The sequence below is a fragment of the Grammomys surdaster genome, unplaced genomic scaffold, assembly GCF_004785775.1.
Source record: "Grammomys surdaster isolate TR1022 unplaced genomic scaffold, NIH_TR_1.0 223967, whole genome shotgun sequence".
In the NCBI taxonomy this organism is placed as follows: Eukaryota; Metazoa; Chordata; class Mammalia; order Rodentia; family Muridae; genus Grammomys; species Grammomys surdaster.
In genome coordinates this window covers 1-7,204 of record NW_021624416.1, presented here as the reverse complement: position 1 = coordinate 7,204, position 7,204 = coordinate 1, and the positions used below count along the sequence as shown (strand labels likewise).

General features: G+C 39.4%; 1 long non-coding RNA gene across 1 annotated transcript; it reads left to right on the top strand.

Annotated features, from left to right (window-relative positions):
• Positions 1-2,325: 2,325 nt before the first annotated feature.
• LOC114616014 lies at positions 2,326-5,719 on the top strand. The gene is made up of 3 exons (XR_003710574.1): positions 2,326-2,633; positions 4,103-4,186; positions 5,655-5,719. It is a non-coding gene; the product is annotated as an uncharacterized LOC114616014 (long non-coding RNA).
• The last annotated feature ends 1,485 nt before the right edge of the window (positions 5,720-7,204 follow it).

The window sequence follows — 7,204 nt, the reverse complement described above, 5'->3', positions numbered from 1 at the left end:
TTTTTTTTTTAATTTTTTTTTAATTTCTTTTTTTTTTTGAACATGAAATGCTTTTTTATAGCATATTTTACAAGGGGAGGGGGTAAGAGGGTCCAGGTGGTGGAAAAGTACAAAATCTTCTTGGCCTGTGCCTTGAAACATGTCATGGTCTATATGGTACACTGCCTTGAATTATGATCTACCTGCAGTTCTTCAGAAGATATGGTACACTGCTTGAGTTATGGTCTCCCTGCTATTCTTAAGAAGACATGGTACTCCGCTTTGAGTCTATCTGCAGTTCATCAACAAAATCTTGATGCTCAAGCAATCCTGGATGCTGCGTGTGGGGGAACTCGAGGGTGAGGAGGTGGGAGGGGGGTAGGTAGGGGCACATCCGCAGAGAAGCAGGAGGAAGTGTGATGGGATAGGAAGTTCCTGGGCAGGGGAGGAGGAGGAATAGGGTAAGGGGACAACATCTGAACTGTAAATAAAACATCCAATTAAAAAAAAAAAGAATTGAAAGAACCCTTCAACTGAGGAATGGATACAAAAAAATGTGGTACATTTACACAATGGAATATTACTCACCTGTTAAAAACAATGAATTCTAGAAATTCTTAGGCAAATGGATAGAACTAGAAAATATCATCCTGAGTGAGGTAACCCAATCACAAAAGAACAAACATGGTATTCACTCACTGATTATTGGATATTAGCCCAGAACCTTGAAATACCCAAGATTCAACTCACAGACCACATGAAACTCATGAAGAAGGAAGACCAAGTGGGAGTGCTTTGGTCCTTCTTAGAAGGAGTAACAAAATACTCAAGGGAGCAAATATGTAGACAAAGTGAGGGACAGAAACTGAAGGAGGGGCTGTCTGGAGACCATTCTTCCTGAGTATCCACCCCATGTGCAGTCACCAAAGGTAGATGCTGATGTGGAAGTCAGGAAGTGCATGCTGACAAGAGCCTGATATAGGTGTCTCCTTAGAGGTCTGCAAGAGTCTGACATATTCAGAGGCAGATGCTCACAGCTAGCCATTGAACTGATCATCGGGTTCCCAATGGAGGAGTTAGAGTGAAGACTGTAGGAGCTGAAAGGGTTTGTGGCCCCATGAGAGCAACAATACCAAGCAACCAGAGCTCCCAGGGTCTAAACCACCAGCCTGGGAGCACTTAGGGAGGGATCCATGGCTCCAGCTGTATTATGTAAGGGAGGATGGCCCTGTTGGGCATAGATGGGAGAAGAGATCCTTGGTCTCACGAAGGCTGGCTGCCCCAGTGTGTGGGAATTTGAGGGTGGGGAGGTGGGAATTGGGGGGTAGATAGGGGCACATCCACAGAGAAGCAGGAGGAGGGGTAATGGGATAGGGGGTTCCTGGGCGGGGGAGGGGGAATGAGGTAAGGGGATAGCATATGAAATGTAAATAAAACATCCAATTAAAAAAAAAAAGAATTGATGACACCAACTTGTCTATCAGCCTGAGCAACCAAACTCTCCAAAGAGAAGTCAATTCACAAAATCCACTAAGGAACACGTCTTGCACATTTCCTCAGGTCCCCAGCTATTTCTTTCTTCTTTCTTCTCATTTGATTCCCCAGGCCAACCTTGGGGCTGTAGATTATTACATTTAAATTTGAGAAAATTGCAACTCAAAGATGCTAAGTCACAAGTCTGAGGTCCCAAAGCTAGCTAGCATGAAAGACGATTTTAATAGTAGCCTGTGAGCCTGTGAAATCCTTCTACTTCTGGTGTTACCTCAGTGTTTCTGGAGTAACTACTTCTGTTGCTGCTTAAAGAGCATAGATGTATACAGAAGCACAAAGAGATTTGAACTGTAATAAAATGTAAATGCAGAATGCCACCCATTGAACATTTTGAAAGATCAAACTTTTTTGATTCAACATATTAATACTGTGGAAATTCTCATAAGATCACATTTTTTTTTTATACTCTCTTATGGCATCCTGAACTTGATAGCAGAAGATATATTATCTTCGACATATTTAGGTTAATTGGACCAAGAACATAACTGTATACTACTCATAATTGAATGTAATCAGAAAATGACAAACAGGAAGCATTGCTTGATTTTTTTCTCATGATCGTACAGGTTGAGGTGACACAGAGGCTCTGAGTGAGAAGCATCCCTTGTTGATCACAGTGTATCGAGCTGACCTGACTCTGAGTTGCCTGTTCCCTTTGATAGTCAAGGAGATCTGCTATACTCACTATGTGAACACCACTGATGCGATCATGACAGGAAGTATGACCTCATTCTGCTGCCCTGCCTCTAGTTCAGAAAGGCTGATATTGAAAGTAAACAAGGGCCGTGAGACTAACTCCCAAGAATGACAAGCTATTCTATTCTAGGAAACAGCTGAAAGCTCCAGAGGCTCCTGAAGACCAAACTGCCCTGTGGATGCCTACTCGTGGCAGTGACATGGCCAGCTTCCATCAGAAGGGAATACAGGATTCCCTTTGGGCAGTAACTTCTGCACCTGTTGACATTCTGAAGGGATTTTTCTGCTGAAGAACGACTTGGTCCAGCTTTCTGCACTACCAACCACAGGGAAGCATCGCATTTCAGTAATCTTCCTGTCATTTATCAGTTGGAAGAAGAGCCTGGGGACCCCCTGTGGAGGAATATGTATGAACGAGTTATATTTCAGAACAGATGCATTGCTTTGATGAGCTGGTAGACAGAGTTTGTTTCTTGAAAAATTCTCGAGCTGTTAATGCAAGTTGTTTTCACAGTTACTAATTCTTGACTAACAGGTGTTATGCTCACTTTACATGGCTTTTGTAAGATCAAACAATGAGACCTTGCTTTCTGCTGCAGAAATGTCTTGCCTTAAAACTAAGCTTACTGCCTGAGAAAAACTAACACACTGGCATTTGGATTGAACACATTCTTATTGTATTGGTCAATGCTGAAGTGACAAGAGATGTGTTTGCTTGTATGCAATATCATCTTCTTTTTCAAACCATTGGTTGTCTTTTTTTAAAAAAACAAATAATGTGTGTTTTTATTTAGAAATCTTCCAAAGAATGCTAGAAACTTCTCCTGTATTCTTTAAAGTGATCTTATAAGATGGAGTATATGATTCCTTGAAAGTTTCATACATACATTATTAAAATAATCTAGACTGAACCTTAGAGTTTATATGGTTGATTTAATGTATTATGCTACAACAATCAATTATTAGTTGACATTTTTATAAAAATTAGGGACAGAATTACTGGATCATAAAAGACTCTAGTGTCACCTTACAAAACTACTAAGGTAGTATTATACATACATACTTACATACATATGTATATGTATATGTATATATATATGTGTGTGTGTACACATATATATGTGTAATTATATATATACATATGTATGTATATATATATAATTTATGTAATTCAGTAGTTACATGGAGATAGAATTATGTGATATGAAGTAACTGATCAATATTTACACAAATCACACACTTTGAAGCATGCTTACTTTGAAATTGAAAAATAAATAAGAAGCTTTCAGGAATGTAGCTTTGTAATCTGGGTTGTGATGGGCTATTTGTAGCTCAGTGTAGCTTATGCTGTTTAGGAATGTTCAGACTGATAGCCACCACAGAAAACACCGACCTTCTCCATGGCCACTTGTCAATGGTTCATGTTGTTGAGCGAAAAAAGGCAGGCAACCGTCTCCAAGCACTTTCTGCAACTCAATAATGAAACTACATTCTGCTGGCTGCTTTAAATACATGTTTGTTTCAAGGGCTCTAGAACCAGTCTTCTTTTTCAGATTTCTTAATTAAGTAACAAAAACTATTTAATCTGCATGACAAATCAACCTTTGTAAGTATTGCTTTTCTCTCAAAATGGTGTTGTTGTTTACGGAATATTCAGACTTAAGGAATGAGACAATGAAAAATAGAATTTAAAGTCTTTGAAGTAGGCTGCACCTCACTAAAGTCCTACAATCTGGTCTGCTTCTCCAATCCTACATCTCTGTACTATTTCAGCAAACAAATCTGACTAGTGCAATTAGTAGACGCCATCTGTTTTGGCATCATTTGTCTATTTTTAATATATAGTCCATCTTTTTTTTTAAAACGTCTTTTGCAGAAAAAAAAAAAATCTGTGAAGTTTGAACAAGCAGCTTTCTCGAGATGTACCGAGTCTCTCAACTGACGTCGACACCAGTAGCAAGTAAATGTGAAACTGCTCTGTGCAATTATCTTTGAACGATTAGAGTCCTCTTAGTAATTTCCTTGCTTTGATTTTGCTGATACTCAGACCATTAGCCATCTGTCAGTAGCTTGTGTTTTTTAAATGCCAGTGCGCGCTTTGGCAATGATTTCGACTTCATTTCTTTCCTTGAGAGAAATGTGGCATTTTTTTTCCCTTTAGGATAAGAAAAAAAATCACTATTTTTTTAGATGTCTATGCATAAATGTGAAAGGAGAGCATTTATTGGCTACTATTAAGATGCAAAACTGTCTACAAAAAATTCGAAAGATTGATCACAACTTGCAGAAAATAAGGGCGTAGTTCAAACGGTAGTGGCTTTGAGTTTCTTCCTTCCTCTTATTTTTCTCTCCCAACCCCCTTTGTAGCCCTCTCTCACACCCACTTCTTTTACTAGTAAAATAACAGCCCAAGCTGAAAGTCTAAATGACCTTATTTGTTTTCAGTAGTAATTGTCAGCAAGAAAATCACGTTTATCTGGGCCAGGCTGTTCAAAGTCTTGATACTATCATTGACTTTTAGAATATTCTGTGATAGTTTTTAGACTATTGATCACCTGCCACCCTCCTCCAAGTGAAGCCCATTGTCATGCCTATGACTTAAATCTTCTTTAATGAAGACGTTCCAGGCTTTCATAGTTCTAAAAGTCATCTATTTAAAATCAATAAAATCAACCCTGGGGCTGGGGAGAAGCACTGTCATATAAAATGTTCACCATGAAAACATGAGAATCTGAATTTAGATTCACACAGCCCAGGTAAAAGACTGGGTATGATGGCGTGAACCTGTACTCCTGGTACTGGACAGATATCCTAGTAGAATTGATGAGATCCGTGTTCAGTGAGAGACCTTGTCTCAAACAAGCTGGAGAACAATAGACACACACACACACACACACACACATTTGCACACACAAAATCGAAACTTTATACTCTGCCCCCACAATACCTTCTGTTTGCTATCATAGAAACATCTTACAAAGCACTAACTAATAACAAACCTCATTGGCAGTGACTGGATTCCCTCACATTAAGGGGTTAGCTACAATAACCAACACATTGAGCAACTGATTTTGACTGTTTTTTTTTTTTTTAAACATCACACAAGATGCTTTCTCTCTTCCTTTCATAAGCTCCGTGTGGTGGTCATGATTTATCACCCTGCACTAAAGAAAGCCTTCAAGGGCTATGGAGTGTGAGAATGCCAGAAGATAGATGCTCCTAGATTACTTTATGCTTCCCATGGGGGATGGGTGGCAAGTTGGTGGATTCTTTGAAACTAGCTGTTCGCACCACTCTACCACATTGCTGTCTGCTTGCTAAGGGTGGAACATAAGCTAGTCATAACTGTCCATGTGTCAACCTTGCAGCTAGTCATGGTCACACATGTTGGTGAGATATTGAAAATTCTTTCTCACTCCCTTATGCAGATTCCTCCAGGTCAGACAGAGGACCTTCTGGAAAGCTGTCTCCCACTCGTCTTTTCCCAAGGTATGTTGGGGAACTTTCTCTGTCAAACTCCCTTCCTGCCCATCTATGGTACATATCATCCAGGCTTGCCATGGCTATATATTTTCAGTCCCCTGCATCAACTACTGAAAACTTACCTACTTTAAAAATGGGCTATTCCTTTTTTTCTTTCTAGTGTGAGTACATAGCAAATGTCTATTGAATAGCAAACTACAACAAACATTTAGATATGGTTGGGTTGGGTTATTTTCCTAACTTGCTATCTTTGTTGCTTTCTATTTTGTGACAAAACACAGTTACCAAGACAGCTTATAGAAGAAATCATTTATGGAAGCTTACAATTCTAGAGTATTGCTACAGTAGAAGCATCTTACACATGACCATCATGGAGGGAAGCATGTCAACAAGCAGGCAGGCATAGTGCTGGAGAGCTTATGTATAATCCAGAGCACAAGGCAGATAAAGAAAGAACTAGCTGGGATAGGTGTGAACTTTTTAAACCTCAAAGCCCAGTGACACACTTTCTCCAGTAAGGCCATACCTTCCAGTCCTTCCCAAACTGTTTCACCAACTAGGGACCGGCCTTCAATGGGATCTTTGTTTTCCTTCCAGTGATTTTTCTAATTTGGCTTCTGTCTACCCCTTATTCCTTCTATAGTCATTAGCTAAGGTTTCCACCACCATTTTCTGAAACACACTTGCAAGATAAAGAGATCTTAGTATTGATATTAGAACCTGTCCTTCCTGTAGGCGGCAGGCCTTCTGACACTACCACGTGAGTCAGCAAAGGATACACAAGCAGAAATATGAATTTGTGTTGGATTTATTTAACTAGGGTTGCATCCTAGCTCCCCTAGATACTAGCTGTGTAAAATAGCTAAGTAATTTGTCCTTCTGAATCTTCATCCTTTGTGTTGTTGCTGTTGTTACATAAGAAATCATATCATAAGTAGTCTTACCTTTTAGAGAGATTTGCAAAGGTCAGAAACAACATCCTTGAGGCTAGATCCATGGTGCAAATTAAATGGTATCTGTTAGCATTTTATTATATGTACAACAAGTACATATTTCAATTGTTCATAGGTTTTTACATTGTAAAAAGCAGTAAGTAAGACCTGCAGGAAATATAGAAAGAGAGAATGAGACATGGTTTACAACCTGCCAGCATATGCGTAACTACACAAAACTTTAAAAGGATGTACTTGGGTTTGTCTCTTCACCAATACCAGGAAGCAACACTCTTCCAGGACTTGGTTAATCATCACTCAAGACAAGAAAGGACTGGTATTTGGAGAGTTGAGCAAGTTGCTGGTTGTATGTGTGGTTAGGTTTCTGAAATCCATTGAAAAGGGACTATTGCAAGATAGACAGCTGCTGGAATTCCTCCAGTAAAACTCAAGTGAGAATCAAGAGCTAGAAGTAGTTTTGTTCATGACTACAAATATTTGATAGCACTGTAAACACTCTCTCTCTCTCTCTCTCTCTCTCTCTCTCTCTCTCTCTCTCTCTC